The sequence below is a fragment of the Balaenoptera borealis genome (genome assembly GCF_965194805.1).
Source record: "Balaenoptera borealis genome assembly, chromosome: 8".
NCBI classification, from domain to species: domain Eukaryota; kingdom Metazoa; phylum Chordata; class Mammalia; order Artiodactyla; family Balaenopteridae; genus Balaenoptera; species Balaenoptera borealis.
The window spans coordinates 28,749,968-28,766,226 of NC_138865.1; the positions used below are offsets into that span (position 1 = coordinate 28,749,968).

A 16,259-nucleotide genomic window follows, 5' to 3' on the forward strand; every position below is an offset into this window, starting at 1 on the left:
CTAAATGAAAGAAGTCATACACAAAAGATGATGTAGTTTACAATTCCATTTATATGAAATAGCCATAGGTAAACATATAGACACAGAAGACGGATGGTTATGAGGAGTTAGAATAGGGGAGAATGGAAGTGACTGTGCAGTGGGTATGTGGTGTTTTTTGAGGTGATGAAAATGTTTTGGAACTTATAGGTACTGGTTGCACAATATTGTGAATGTACTAAAGGAAACTGACACATGAGACCACATAGACTTAACTGATATTTATAGAGCATTCCATCCAAAAGCAGCAGCCTTTTTCAAGTGCACATGAAACATTTTCCAGGATAGATCACATGCTGGGCCACCGAGCAAGCCTTGGTAAATTTAAGAAAACTGAAATCATATCAAGCATCTTTACTGACCACAACACTATGAGGCTAGAAATCAACTATAAGCAAAAAAACTGCAAAAAACACAAACATGTGAAGGCTAAATGACATGCTAATAAACAACCAATGGATCACTGAAGAAATCAAAGAGGAAGTCAAAAAATACCTAGAGACAAATGAAAATGAAAACATGATGATCCAAAACCTACGGGACACAAAAAAGCAGTTCTAAGAGGGAAGCTTATAGTGATACAAACTTACCACAGGAAACAAGAAAAATGTCAAATAAACAACCTTATGTTACAACTAAAGCAACTAGAGAAAGAACAAACAAAACCCAAAGTTAGTACAAAGAAAGAAATCATAAAGGTCAGAGCAGATATAAATGAGACTTAAAAAACAATAGAAAAGATTAATAAAACTAAAACTGGTTCTTTGAAGAGTTAAACAAACTGACAAATCTTTAGCCAGACCTATCAGGACAAAAAAGGGAGAGGGCCCAAATCCTTAAAATTAGAAATGAAAAACACACAGAAGTACAAAGGACCATAAGACACTACTACAGGCAACTATTCAATATATGCCAATAAAATGGACAACCTAGAAGAAATGGACACATTCTTAGAAAGGTACAATCTCCCAAGACGGAACCAGGAAGAAATAGAAAATATGAACAGAGCAATCACCAGTAATAAAATTAAATCAGTAATTTAAAAAACTCCCACCAAGCAAAAGTTCAGGACTAGATGGCTTCACAGGTGAATTCTACCAAACATTTAGAGAAGACTTCACAGATATCCTTCTGAAACTATTCCAAAAAATTGCAGAGGAAGAAACACTTCCCAACTCATTCTATGAGGCTACCATCACCCTGATTGCAAAACCAGACAACGATATCACAAAAAAAGAAAATTACAAGCCCATATCACTGATGAACATAGATGCAAAAATCCTCAATGGAATACTAGCAAACCAACTCCAGCAATACATTAAAATGATACATCATGATCAAGTGGGATTTATCCCAGAGATTCAAAGATTTTTCAGTATCCACAAATCAATCAATGTGATACACCACATTAACAAATTCAAGAATAAAACCCATATGATCATCTCAAAAGATGCAGAAAAAAAATTGACAAAATTCAACAACCATTTATGATAAAAAAACTCTTCAGAAAGTGGGCATAGAGGGAATATACCTCAACATAATAAAGGTCATATATGACAAACCCACAGCTAACATCATACTCACAGTGAAAAACTGAAAGCATTCCCTCTAAGTTCAGGAACAAGACAAGGATGCCCACTCTCGCCAATTTTATTCAATATAGTATTGGAAGTCCTAGTCGCAGCAATCAGAGAAGAAAAAGAAATAAAAGGAATCCAAATTGGAAAAGAAAAAGTAAAACTGTCACTGTTTGCAGATGACATGATGTTATACATAAAAAATCCTAAAGATGCTGCCAGAAAACTCCTAGACCTCAGCGATAAAGTGCTGGATACAAAATTAATATACAAAAATCTGTTGCATTCCTATACACTAACAATAAAATACCAGAAAGAGAAATTAAGGAAACAATCCCATTTACTATTGCATAAAAAGGAATAAAATACCTAGGAATAAACCTACCTAAGGAGGCAAAAGACCTGTACTCCAAAAACTATAAGATGCTGATGAAAGAAATTGAAGATGACACAAACAAATGGAAAGATCTACTGTTCTTGGATTGGAAGAATCAATATTGTTAAAATGACCATAATACCCAAGGAAATCTACAGGCTCAATGCAATCCCTATCACATTACCAATGGCATTTTTCACACAACGAGAACAAAAAAATTTTTAACTTCTATGGAAACACAAAAGATCCTGAATAGCCAAAGCAATCTTGAGAAAGAAGAACAGAGCTGGAGGAATGACACTACCTGACTTCAGAAAAGCTACAGCAATCAAAACAGTATGGTACTGGCACAAAAAACAGACATATAGATCAATGGAACAGGATAGAAAGCCCGGAAATAAACCCATGCACTTATGATCAATTAATCTATGACATGGGAGGCAAGAATATACAGTGGAGAAAAGGCAGTCTGTTCAACAAGAGGTGCTGGGAAAACTGGACAGCTACATGTAAAAGAATGAAATTAGAACATTCTCTAACACCATATACAAAAATAAGCTCAAAACAGATCAAAAACCTAAACATAAGACTGGATACTATAAAAGTCCTAGAGGAAAACATAGGCAGAACACTCTTTGACATAAATCACAGCAATAATTTTTTAGATCCCTCTCCTAGAGGAATGGAAATAAAAGCAAAAAGAAATAAATGGGACCTAATTAACCTTAAAAGTTTTGCACAGCAAAGGAAACCATTAAATAAGTTCAGTGAAGTTGCAGGATAAAAAATCAACACAAAAATCAGATTTCTCTACACTAACAATGAACAATTTGAAAGATAATTGAGAAACAATTCCACTTACAATAAATAGCACCAAAAATAGTAAAATATTTAGAAATAAACCTAATTAAGGAGGTGAAGGACTAGTACACTGAAAACTATAAAATATTGATGAAGGAAATTAAAGAAGACACAAATAAATGGAAAGACATGCTATGTTCATGAATTGAAAAATTTAATGTTGGTAATAGGTAAATGCTTGCCAAAGAGATCTATAGATTTTATGCAATCCCTGTCAAAAACCCAACAGAGGTTTTTGCAGAAATAAAATTCATATGAAATCTCAAGGGACCCCAAATAGCCAAAAAAATCTTGAAAAAAGAAGACCAAAACTAGAGAAATCACCATCCCTGATTTCAAAATATACTAAAAAGTTACAATAATCAAAACAGTGTGGGGCTTCCCTGGTGGCGCAGTGGTTGAGAATCTGCCTGCCAATGCAGGGGACACGGGTTCGAGCCCTGGTCTGGGAAGATCCCACATGCCGCGGAGCAACTGGGCCTGTGAGCCACGATTACTGAGCCTGCGCGTCTGGAGCCTGTGCTCTGCAACAAGAGAGGCCGCGATAGTGAGAGGCCCGCACACCACGATGAAGAGTGGCCCCCGCTTGCCACAACTAGAAGAAAGCCCTTGCACAGTAACGAAGACCCAACACAGCCATAAATAAATTAATTAATTAAAAAACAAACAAACAAAAAAAACCAGTGTGGTACTGGCATAAAGATATATATATATATATATATATATATATATATATATATATGGAACAGAATAGACAACCCAGAAATAAACCCTCACATATAGGATCAAATGATTTTTGACAAGAGTGCTGAGACCATTCAGTGGGGAAGGGCCAGTCTCAAGGACCCAAAAAGTTGGAGGACTCCACATTACCACATTTCAAAATATACCATAAAGCTACAGTAATGAAGATTCTGTGGTACTGGCCTAAGAATAGACATAGAGATAAATGAAATAGAATTAAGTGTCCAGAAAAAATTCATACATTTATGGTCAATTGGTTTTCAACAAGGGTGCCAAGAAAATTCAATGGGCAAATAGTGCTAAGAACAATTGAATAGCCACATGCAAAAGAATGAAGTTGGACCCTTATCTCACAGCATACACACAAATTAATAGATCATAGGCATAAATGTAAGAAGTAAAACTATAAAGCTTTGAGAAAACAGATGTAAATCTTCAGATTGGGCAATGTTTTCTTAAATATGCCAACTAAAGCACAAGCAACCAAAGAAAAAAATTGATAAATTGTACTTCATCAAACAAAAGTAAAAGCTTTGGGTTTCAAAAGACACTATCAAGAAAGATAAAAGGAAATGCACACAATAGGAATTTTTTTCAAATCCTGTATCTTAGAGATGTGTATCTGGAATATATAAAGAACTCTCTTACAAATCAATAACAAATAAATAATCCAATTTAAAATGGGCTAAGGATCTGAGTAGACATTTCTCCAAAGAAGGTATATAAATGGCGAATAAGCACATGGAAAGATTCTCAACAACAGCAGACATTACGGAAATACAAATTTTATTCACATATTATTTATTTATTTCTTTATTTATTTTTGGCTGCATTGGGTCTTTGTTGCTGTGTGCAGGCTTTCTCTAGTTGCGGCGAGCGGGGGCTACACTTCGTTGAGGTGCACGGGCTTCTCATTGTGGTGGCTTCTCGTTGCAGAGCACAGGCTCTAGGCACGCAGGCTTCAGTAGTTGTGGCACGCAGGCTCAGTAGTTGTGGCTTACAGGCTCCAGAGTGCAGGTTTAGTAGTTGTGGTGCACAGGCTTAGTTGCTCTGCGGCATGTGGGATCTTCCCAGACCAGGGCTCGAACCCGTGTCCCCTGCATTGGCAGGCAGATTCTTAACCACTCTGCCACCAGGGAAGTCCCAAGGAAATAAAAAAGTTAAAAACCAATATGACACTGATGAACATAGATGCAAAAATCCTCAACAAAATACTAGCAAACAGGGCTTCCATGGTGGCACAGTGGTTGAGAATCTGCCTGCCAGTGCAGGAGACGTGGGTTCGAGCCCTGGTCCGGGAAGATCCCACATGATGGACAGCAACTAAGCCCATGTGCCACAACTAGTGAGCCTGCACTCTAGAGCCCGCGAGCCACAACTACTGAAGCCTGCACACCTACAGCCTGTGCTCCACAACAAGAGAAGCCACCACACTGAGAAGCCCACGCACCGCAGCGAAAAGTCGACCCCCTCGCCACAACTAGAGAAAAGCCTGAGCACAGCAACAAAGACAAAGCATCCAAAAATAAATAAATAAATTTATTTTAAAAAAATACTAGCAAACAGAATCCAACAGCACATTAAAAGGATCATACAGCATGATCAAGAGGGGTTTATCCCAGGAATGCAAGGATTCTTCAGTATATGCAAATCAATCAATGTGATAAACCATATTAACAAATTGAAGGAGAAAAACCATGTGATCACCTCAATAGATGCAGAAAAAGCTTTCGACAAAATTCAACACCCATTTATGATAAAAACCCTCCAGAAAGTAGGCATACAGGGAACTGACTTCAACATAATAAAGGCCATATATGACAAACCCACAGCCAACATCATTCTCAATGGTGAAAAACTGAAAGCATTTCCTCTAAGATCAGGAACAAGACAAGGTTGTCCACTCTCACCACTATTATTCAACATAGTTTTGGAAGATTTAGCCACAGCAATCAGATACGAAAAAGAAATCAAAAGAATCCAAGTCGGAAAAGAAGTAAAGCTGTCACTGTTTGCAGATGACATGATACTATACATAGAGAACCCTAAAGATGCTACCGGAAAACTACTAGAGCTAATCAATGAATTTGGTAAAGTAGCAGGATACAAAATTAATGCACAGAAATCTCTTGCATTCCTATACACTAATGATGAAAAATCTGAAAGACAAATTAAGGAAACATCCCCATTTACCATTGCAACAAAAAGAATAAAATACCTAGTAATAAACCTACCTAAGGAGACAAAAGACCTGTATGCAGAAAACTATAAGACACTGATTAAAGATGATACAAACAGATGGAGAGATATACCATGTTCTTGAAATGGAAGAATCAACATTGTGAAAATGACTATAATAACCAAAGCAATCTACAGATGCAAAGCAATCCCTATCAAACTACCAATGGCATTTTTCACAGAACTAGAACAAAAAATTTCACAATTCGTATAAAAACACAAAATACCCCAAATAGCCAAAGCAATCTTGAGAAAGAAAAACGGAGCTGGAGGAATCAGGCTCCTGGACTTCAGACTATACTACAAAGCTACAGTAATCAAGACAGTATGGTACTGGAACAAAAACAGAAATATAGATCATTGGAATAGGATAAAAAGCCCAGAGATAAACCCACACACCTATGGTCACCTTATTTTTGATAAAGGAGGCAAGAATATACAATGGAGAAAAGACAGCCTCTTCAATAAGTGGTGCTGGGAAAAATGGACAGCTACATGGAAAAGAATGAAATTAGAACACTCCCTAACACCACACACAAAAATAAACTCAAAATGGATTAAAGACCTAAATGTAAGGCCAGACACTATCAAACTCTTAGAGGAAAACATAGGCAGAACACTCTATGACATAAATCACAGCAAGATCCTTTTTGACCCACCTCCTAGAGAAATGGAAATAAAAACCAAAATAAACAAATGGGACCTAATGAAACTTAAAAACTTTTGCACAGCAAAGGAGACCATAAAGAAGACGAAAAGACAACCCTCAGAATGGGAGAAAATATTTGCAAATGAAGCAACTGACAAAGGATTAATCTCCAAAATACACAAGCAGCTCATGCAGCTCAATAACAAAAAAACAAACAACCCAATCCAAAAATGGGCAGAAGACCTAAATAGACATTTCTCCAAAGAAGATATACAGATTGCCATGAAAGGATGCTCAACATCACTAATCATTAGAGAAATGCAAATCAAAACTACAATGAGGTATCACCTCACACTGGTCAGAATGGCCATCATCAAAATATCTACAAACAATAAATGCTGGAGAGGGTGTGGAGACAAAGGAACCCTCTTGCACTATTGGTGGGAATGTAAATTGATACAGCCACTATGGAAAACAATATGGAGGTTCCTTAAAAAACTAAAAATAGAACTACCATATGACTCAGCAATCCCACTACTGGGCATATACCCTGAGAAAACTATAATTCAAAAAGAGTCATGTACCACAATGTTAATTGCAGCTCCATTTACAATAGCCAGGACATGGAAGCAACCTAAGTGTTCATCGACAGATGAATGGATAAAGATGTGGCACATATATACAATGGAATAGTACTCAGCCATAAAAAGAGACAAAACTGAGTTATTTGTAGTGAGGTGGATGTACCTAGAGTCTGTCATACAGAGTGAAGTAAGTCAGAAAGAGAAAAACAAATACTGTATGCTAACACATATATATGGAATCTAAAAAAAAAAAAAAAAGGTTCTGAAGAACCTAGAGGCAGGACAGGCATAAAGACGCAGACGTAGAGAATGGACTTCAGGACAAGGGGAGGGGGAAGGGTAAGCTGGGACGAAGTCAGAGAGTGGCATGGACTTATATATACTACCAAATGTAAAATAGATAGCTAGTGGGAAGCAGCCGCACAGCACAGGGAGATCAGCTCAGTGCTTTGTGACCACCTAGAGGGGTGGGAGAGGGAGTGTGGGAGGCAGACGCAAGAGGGAGGAGATATGGGGATATATGTTTATGTATAGCTGATTCACTTTGTTATAAAGCAGAAACTAACACAGCATTCTGAAGCAATTATACTCCAATAAAGATGTTTAAAAAAAAAACCCAATGTGATAGCACTTTACACCTATATGGGTGGATATATTAAAAAGGCAGACAGTATCGAGTGTTGGCAAAAATGTGGAGAAATTGGAATCCTCATTCGTTGGTAGTGGAAATGTAGAATAGTGCAGCCAACTTGGAAAGCATGAAGTTACCACATGACCCTGCAATTCCACTCTTATGTGTATACCCAAGATTATTTAAAACATCTGTCTACACAAAAACTTATTGAATGTTCATAGCAGCACTATTCACAATAATCAGAAAGTTAACCCAAATGTCCATCAACACATGAATGGATAAACAAATTGTGGTGTATACGTACAATGGAATATTATTCAGCCCTAACAATAAGGGGGGTGGGGAGTAACTCCTCAGTGAGTATGGGGTTTTCTTTTGGGGCGATGAATATGTGATGAATGTTTTGATAGAGACAGTGTTTGCACAACATTGTGAAAATACTAAATGCCCCTGAATTGTTTGCTTTAAAATGGTTTGTTTTGTGTGAATTTTATGTAATGTTGTATGAATTTTACCTCAACTTTAAAAGTAAGAAAATGAAATAAAATTGTAATGTGTCACCAAAAAAATGAATAAATAGCCCTAAGCTTTAAAGAGAATATTGATGTTTAGGAACTTAAAATGGAATACTTTGTTTATCATAAACCACCACAAAAAAAGTGATCAGCAGTTTACACTGTAAGTATCAAACAGCTCATTGAAAGAATATATAAAAAACTCTTGCAAATTATTGAAAAATAGGCAACATGGCAGAAAAATGGGAGAGTTGGACAAAAGTACAGATGAGTAACTCCTATCATGACATGGAGACTTACAATCTCAGATTCATAGCTCTAAAGGTATAGTAAAACATTCACAAAGGCAGTATAATTGCTATCATAAGGAAGATAATATTTAATCTGAAGTATTTTTAATACTGAGGTTCAGTAGCATGGAAATAACAAATAAAAATATAATCTCACCTCACTAACCTGTTCTTCACCTCTTTATTTTTTTTATCTTCTCAAGTTCAGCAAGAAAAGCAGTTGTCATCATCACTCTCCTTCAGTACACTAATCATCCCTCAAAATAAAATGGTTATGGTTCAGGTAATTGTGGAAATAAAAAAAGAAAGATGTGTATTAACTTTTCTCTTTGAAAAAATCTCATGCAGTTTTACATATCTATGGTGGGCTGGATAAATTTGTATATGGCAGGAAGAAAAGTGGCTTCCCATTTGCACAGCCCAACCGAAGAAAGAATGTAAATTCCTAAAGAATTTCATGAATAATAATGACAATAAGACATAGAGTACATTTCCAAAATCATGACAAAGGCAGTATACAAATGAAATGGTTTGATTCAGGAAAATTATTAACAACCCTAAATTAAGGAAATTAAATAACAAACCTCATACCACATATCTATCCTATACTGTACTCTATACTTCAGCACTTTCCAAAGTAAAAATAATTATACTTTTTAGGAATTCCAAGCAAGTATCATTAGAAACATAAAAGGCACGATACTCAGAAACAAGAGAATTCTTTCAAATGACCAATACTTAAAGCTTGTATAAACTGTTCACTTACTTTAGGTCAGCAAAATTCAAATTGCTTTACTAGAGCAGCCAATGAAGGGTCACATGGCGAGTTTTTCTATTTGGGAGAATGAAAACTAGTGATCTATATCAGAGTCCTGTGAATTGTTGACATTACTCCACCTGCAATTTCCTGAAACCCTAAGCCTGGGAAATATCCTTTCAGCTTAGTTCCTTAATGTCAGGGCTTCAGAAATGTGGCATCCACCAACTCTTGTGATTATTTCAAGTATGAAAAAAGAATTTAATAAATTATATGCTGGAATTCAAAGCTCTGCATTTGTGGGGAAATCTAATTTCTTAAAGGATGACTTGAAGAAATACTTTGATATTGAGCAATTTTTAAACCTGTTAACGTGAAAAGAATGTTTGTTTGGTAAAACAGCATCATCCTGATCGCAGGTGGCCTTGGCCTGTAGCGGCTTGAAGCAGGATTTCGGTTTCCAGGCAGAGACTGAGGTCGGGCAATGGCAGTGAGAGCGCTGAATCCTAGCCACCACACTGCCAGGGACCAGTGGCCAGGGACAAGTCCCTGGCCCGTCAGCTGTGTGGAAATGAATTTCCACATAGAGACGGAAAGTAGTGAAACAAGTAAAGTGTTTATTAGGAGGAAAAGAGTACAGTACATGTGGATGGACACACAGGTGGGCTCAGAGAGAGAGTCGCACCCTCGTGGTAGTTTGTATCACTTTTATGGGGCATTTCTTCTGGGTTTCCTTAGACCAATCATCTTGCTTTGCCTGGTTCTGAGTCTGTATTTGGTTTATCTCAGGGTCCTCCCATGTGTGCGTGCGCATCTCTTAGCCAAGTTGGATTCTGGTGAAGAGGCCTATAGGTAGTTGACATCACTTACTATGGGGTGGCCCCCCCCTCCCTTTTTGACCTCCATGGAGCCTTTCTGTGCATGTATAGTCGAGAAGGTCTCCTTGACTTCAAGAATGAGGAACATGTGGTCTTTTATCTCTTATCTGAGCAGGGCCCAACCTCCTCCATCATCCTGCTTTTATGGGGTTCCTGCTATTATGGAGTTCCTGTCCACAGGGGAGAAACTGTTCAGCCTGGGACCCATCTACCTCCTGCCTCAATCCCTGAGACAACTTGAAGCCTCAAAACCAACACCATCATTTTATTTTTACTTTAAAATGAAGTAAAATATTAATAATGGCTTAGAGTTGTATAATACAAAATGAGAATAAAAACAAATTTAGGTCACTTCTGAAAGTTGAAATCCAACCTCTCTGTCTCTATACACACACACACTTTGTATATAAATATAACATGTGACACAATTTTTCATAATAGAAGAAAAATTGGTGAGAATACATCTGTTAGAGGATTATCAGTATTGAGTATTTCCATAAGAATCTAATCAAACCAAGGCTTCTTTGACACAGAATTAATTTTTTGTTCTGGTAGGAAACAATATCACTAGGATTAGAAAGCAAATATGATGTCCCATAAATTATTAATAGTTCATGAGTAAATAAATATACGTAATAAATTTCATGAAGACACCATTAACAATGCCATACAATCAGCCTAGTATGGTGTTCGTCATAAAGTTCCTTGCAAAAACATTGTTAAAGTTTATTAGCCATTACAGTCAAACAACCACAGTGTGTGAACTTCGGCATTTCTGAAAATACCCACAGGGTACCCATATCCTCAGTAATTAACCTCAGTGCAGGTTATGTCCTAATTGGGGGTGGCTTCCAGCATGAACTGAGAGCAGAGGCTCACCCCATGGAGCCAGCTTGGGGCTTGCCAGCTTGGCATCTGTAAACCCAGCACACCTCCATCAGCCCCGAAATGGCTGCCGGCTTCCCTTGTGCTCTCTGGTCAGGGAGACTAAAAACCTTGAGATGCAATGGACTTCAGAGCTCCTCTAGCTCAGCACCTTGTTCAGGAAACTAAAAACAGGCCAAGATATTTTGGCAATTCGAAATCCACCTCTTCTAATTTCCCCTTGAGGATAGCCATCGTAATTTCAAAAAGTGGCGAATATAATCATTTATTTATGGTATTATATAGCTGAAGAGGAACCTGTCCTTTTGTTTCTTCTGCAGTAGTGGACTCTCACTTTTCCAACTCCATCCTGAAATCACATCTGCGAAACCCTTCAGAGAAGAATTTGTAAAATGTTAGCCAACAGAAAAGGTATTATAGTAATTCACTTCTCACTGTAGTAATACTTCCAATCTGAAATCAGTTCTAAGAGGTCTCACAGGAGAACCATTAAACTGCTACCAGTCAGTTGTTCATTGGGCATTTCTATGAAGTCGAATTTCTAGGAATTGGAGATGCGGTGAAATGAACTATGGTACTACAGCTATCATTATCTCATGACCGTTATAAATAAAATCAACTTAAATGTGCCTTTACTAGTGTGAAACGTAGAAAAGTTGGCATTTTAAACGAAAGTATGTAACTTTCTGACAACAGTCATATCTGACTAAACAAAGTGCTCTATTTCCAGACCATACCAAATGCAAGGTTTACATCTTATTGCTGGAGTAGAAGGAATGAGCATCTGTATTATCATCTCTCATTCTTATGGGAGAAGGCAGGTCTCTAGTCGACCTTTTCTCCTCCCCCCCATCTCAGGATCAAAAATTAAGTTTCCCTGTAGTTGTCACTGTCAATGCTGGCGAGAGTCATTTCAGTAAAATATAACCTTATTTTATTAAATGTTGAAAAAAGTAGCCCTGTGAAGAGAGCCAGAATCCATTCCACAAAATTTCTGCTTCTTCTGGTCTACTCATGAATTTCTTCCCTTGCCCAAGTAAGTCAAGAAATTCTTATGAAATTGCCCTGACACTAACAGAAGGAAAACTGGAAAATTCACAAATATGTGCACACTAACAACACACTCTTAAACAACGAATGGGCCAAAGAAAAGATTGCAAGAGAAGTTAGAAAATACCTTAAGACAAATGAAAACAAAAACATAAACATGCTATACCAAAACTTAATGGGATGCAGTGAGATAAGTTCAGAGGGAAATTTATAGCTTTAAATGCCTACATTAAAAAATATCTCAAATCAGTCACCTAACTTTGCACCGTAAAGCACTAGAAAAAGAAGAGCAAACTAAACACAAAACTAGTACAAGGAAGGAAATAATAAATATTAGGGTGGAGATAAATAGAGAATAGAAAAACAAGAGGGAAAATAAATGAACCAAATTTATTTTAAAAGAGCAACAAAATTGACAAACCTTTAGCTAGAGTGACCAAAAAAGAGAAAAACTCAAATTACTAAAATCAGAAATGAAAGTGAGGAAATTACTACGGACCTTAGTACTAACGATAGCACTGAATTGTACTCTTAAAAATGGTTAACATGATGAATTTCATTTCATGTAAATTTTACCTTAGTAAAAAAGCCTGTATTTGCGTGGATTCATACCTGGACTCTCTGTTCTGTTCCATTGATCTACGTGTCTATCATCTCACCATTACCACACTGTCTTAATAACTGTGACTTTACAGTAAGTCTTAAAGTCAAATTTTTTTCTTTTCAAATTTATTTTGGCTACTCTAATTCCTATGACTTTCTATAAAGAGTTTAAAGTTAACTTGTCAATATATACAGTGAGTGATGCTGGGATTTGCATTGGAATTGTGTTAATCTATAGATCATTTTTTAAAGAATTGACATTTTAACTATATTGAGTCTTTCAATCCATGAGCATGATATATCTCTCCATTTATTTAGATTTTTTAGACATCCTTTGATTTCTTTCATTAGCTTTTTTTAGTTTTAAGTGTACAGCTCCTGCACATTTGTTAGATTTGTATCAAAGTATTTCCTTTTTTAAAAAGAAGCTATTGTAAATGGTATTTAAAAAACAGATTTGGTTTCCTATTTTTCATTAATATTATATAAATTACATTTTAATTTTTGTGCATTGACCTTTTATTATGCAACTTTGCTACATTCACTTATTCATTCCAGTAGCTTTTAAAATAGATTCTGGAGATTTCTACTTTAACAATCATGTCATCCTTTCCAATCTCTAAGCTTTTTTCCCCTTGCTTTATCACACTGGCTTGTCAACCAACCTATGGTGTTGAATAGGAGTGGTAAAAATATATAATCTTTGCTTTGTTCTTGATCCTGGGGTAAAACATTAAATCTTTCACTACTAACTATGATGTTAGCTATAGAATTTTTTTGTAGATGCTTTCTATTCCTAATTTACTAGAGTTTTAATGTTGAATGGATGTTGAATTTTTCAAGTTCTTTTTCTGTATCAATTGATATAATCATGTGGTTTTACTTATTTTAGTCCAGGGGTCAGCATACTGTGACTCACAGGCCAAATCCTGCCCATTGACTGTTTCTTTAGAGGCCACAAGCCAAAAAATGATTTTTTCACATGTTTAAAGTATTGTAAAAAGAAGAAGAATATGCTATAAAAACTGTATGTCACCCACAAAGCCTAAACTATTTACTATCTGGTTCTTTACTGAAAAACAATTGCCAAATCATCCTTTAGTTGATTAATATAGTGGATTGCATCAATGATCTCTGTCTGTTTAACTAGCTTTGCATCACAAGAAAACCCCCACTTGGTTGTGATGTATTATTCCTTTTATAAATTTCTGGATTTAATTTGCTATAATTTTATTAGAAAATTTTATGTCTATTTTCATAAGGGATATTGATTTGTAACTTTCTTACAAGGCCTTTTAAGGCTAATACTAGCCTCAGAAATGAGTTAGGAATCTCTCCTTTTCTATCTTTTAATTTGAAAATATTTTCTTAAGAAGCTCTATTTATTTTATATTCATAGGAAAATTGAGGAGACAGTATAAAAGTTACCCCCTGCCCCAACACACACACAGCTTCCCCCACTACCAATGTCTCATACCAGAGAGTACATTTGCAGGTTATTTGATAATCAACCTACATTGACACATCATTATCACCAAAAGTTCATCCAGGTTCACCCTGTGGGTTTTGACAAATGCATAATGACATGTATCACCATTATAGTATCATACAGAACAGGTACACTGCCCTAGAAATCCTGTGTGCTCTACAAATTTATTTATTCCTCCCTCCTTCTGAACCCCTGGAAACCACTGTTCTTTTTTACTGTCTGCATAATTTTACCTTATCTAGAATTTCATATATTGGAACCATACAGTGCGTAGCCATTTCAGATTGTCTTCTTTCACTTAGTAATAGGCATTTAAGTTTCTTCTATGTCTTTTCATGGCTTGAAAGCTCACTTCTTTTTAGTGCTGAATAATATTCCATTGCCTGGATGTTTCACAGTTTATTTATTTATTCACTTAATGAAGGACAACTTGGTTGCTTTTAAGTTTTTGCAATTATGAATAAAGATGCTATAAACATCCACGTGCAGGTTCATAACTTTTCAATTCCTTTGGGTAAATGCCAAGTAGTGCAATTGCTGGATCATATGGTCGGAGTATGTTTAGCTTTGTAAGAAAGTGCTTAACTGTCTTCCAAAGTGGTGGTACCATTTTGCATTCCCACTAGCAATGAATGAGAGTTCCTCTTGCTCCACATCCTTGTCAGCATTTGGTGTTGTCAGTGTTACAGATTTTGGCCATTCTGATAGGTGTGTAGTGGTATCTTACTATTGTTTTAATTTGCAATTTCCTAATGACATATAATGTTGAGCATTTTTTGTATGCTATTTTGTTATCTCTTTATCTTCCTCAATGATGTATCTGTTCAGGTTTTTTGCCCATGTTTAAATCAGGATGTTCATTTTCTTATTATTTAATTTTAAGAGTTCTTTGTATATTGTGAATTACAGTCCTTCATTGGATAAATCTTTTGCAAATATTTTCTCGCAGTCTGTGGCTGTTTTCTTATTCTCTTGACAGTGTCTTTCACAGAGCAGAAGGTTTTTCTTTTTTTTAATTTTTATGAGTCCACCTTATCAATTATTTCTTTCACAGACCATACCTTTGGTGTTGTATCTGAAAAGTTATCACCATACCAAAAGCCATCTAGAATTTTTCTGTGTTAACTCCTAGGAGTTTTATAATTTTGCATTTTATATTAAGGTCTATCATCCATTTTCAATTAATTTTTTTGAAAGGTCTGTCTCTAGATTCTTATGTTTTTTAATATGTGGCTGTCTAGTTGTTCCAGCACCATTTGTTGAAGAGAGTGTCTTTTCTCCATTTTACCGTTGTATTTCATCAAGATCAGTGATATTTTCACAGAAATATAGTGATATTTATGTGAGTCTCTTTCTGGGCTCTTTATTCTGTTCCAATGGTCTATTTAACTGTTCTATCACCAACACCACACTTGGTTACTATAGCTTTATTGTAAGTCTTGAAGTCAGGCAGTGTCAGTCCTTCTGCTTTGTTCTTCTCCTTCAATACTGGCTATTCTGGGTCTTTTGCCACTCCAGATATACTTTAGAATCACTTAGTTGACATCCACAAAATAACATGCTGGCATTTTAATAGGGATTGCATTGAATCTATAAATCAAGTTATGAAGAACCAACATCTTGACAAAATTGAGTTTTCCCATCCATGAACATGAAATATCTCTATACTTATTTAGTTCTTTTTTAAATTTGTTTCATCAGAATTTTGTAGTTTTCCTCATATAGATCTTGTACATATTTTGTTAGATTTACACCTAAGTATTTGTGTTAATGTAAATGGCAATATGTTTTTAATTTAAAATTCTACTTGTTTATTGCTGGGATAAGGAAAGTGTTAACCTTTTGTACATTAACCTTACATCTTCCAAATTTGCTGTAATAACTTATTAGTTCCAGAAATTTTGTTGTTAATTCTTTTGTTTTCTATATAGACAATCATGTCATCCATGAACAAAGATAGTTTTATTTCTTCTTTTACACTCTGTATAACTTTTATTTCCCTTTTTTGGTATTATTGAGTTATCTAGAACTTCTGGTATGATGTTGAAAAGGAGTGGTGAGAGAGGACATCTGCCTTGTTCCTGCTTTTA

At 35.8% G+C, this 16,259-nt stretch overlaps 1 pseudogene across 1 annotated transcript in view; it reads right to left on the bottom strand.

The window, feature by feature from the left end:
* Positions 1-11,295: 11,295 nt before the first annotated feature.
* The window catches only part of LOC309632920 (F-box/WD repeat-containing protein 12-like), a 36,614-nt pseudogene continuing 31,650 nt past the window's right edge, over positions 11,296-16,259 (bottom strand). Inside the window, exon 7 of the transcript in view lies at positions 11,296-11,398. The product of the transcript in view is annotated as an F-box/WD repeat-containing protein 12-like (transcript). The remainder of the gene's footprint in view (positions 11,399-16,259) is intronic.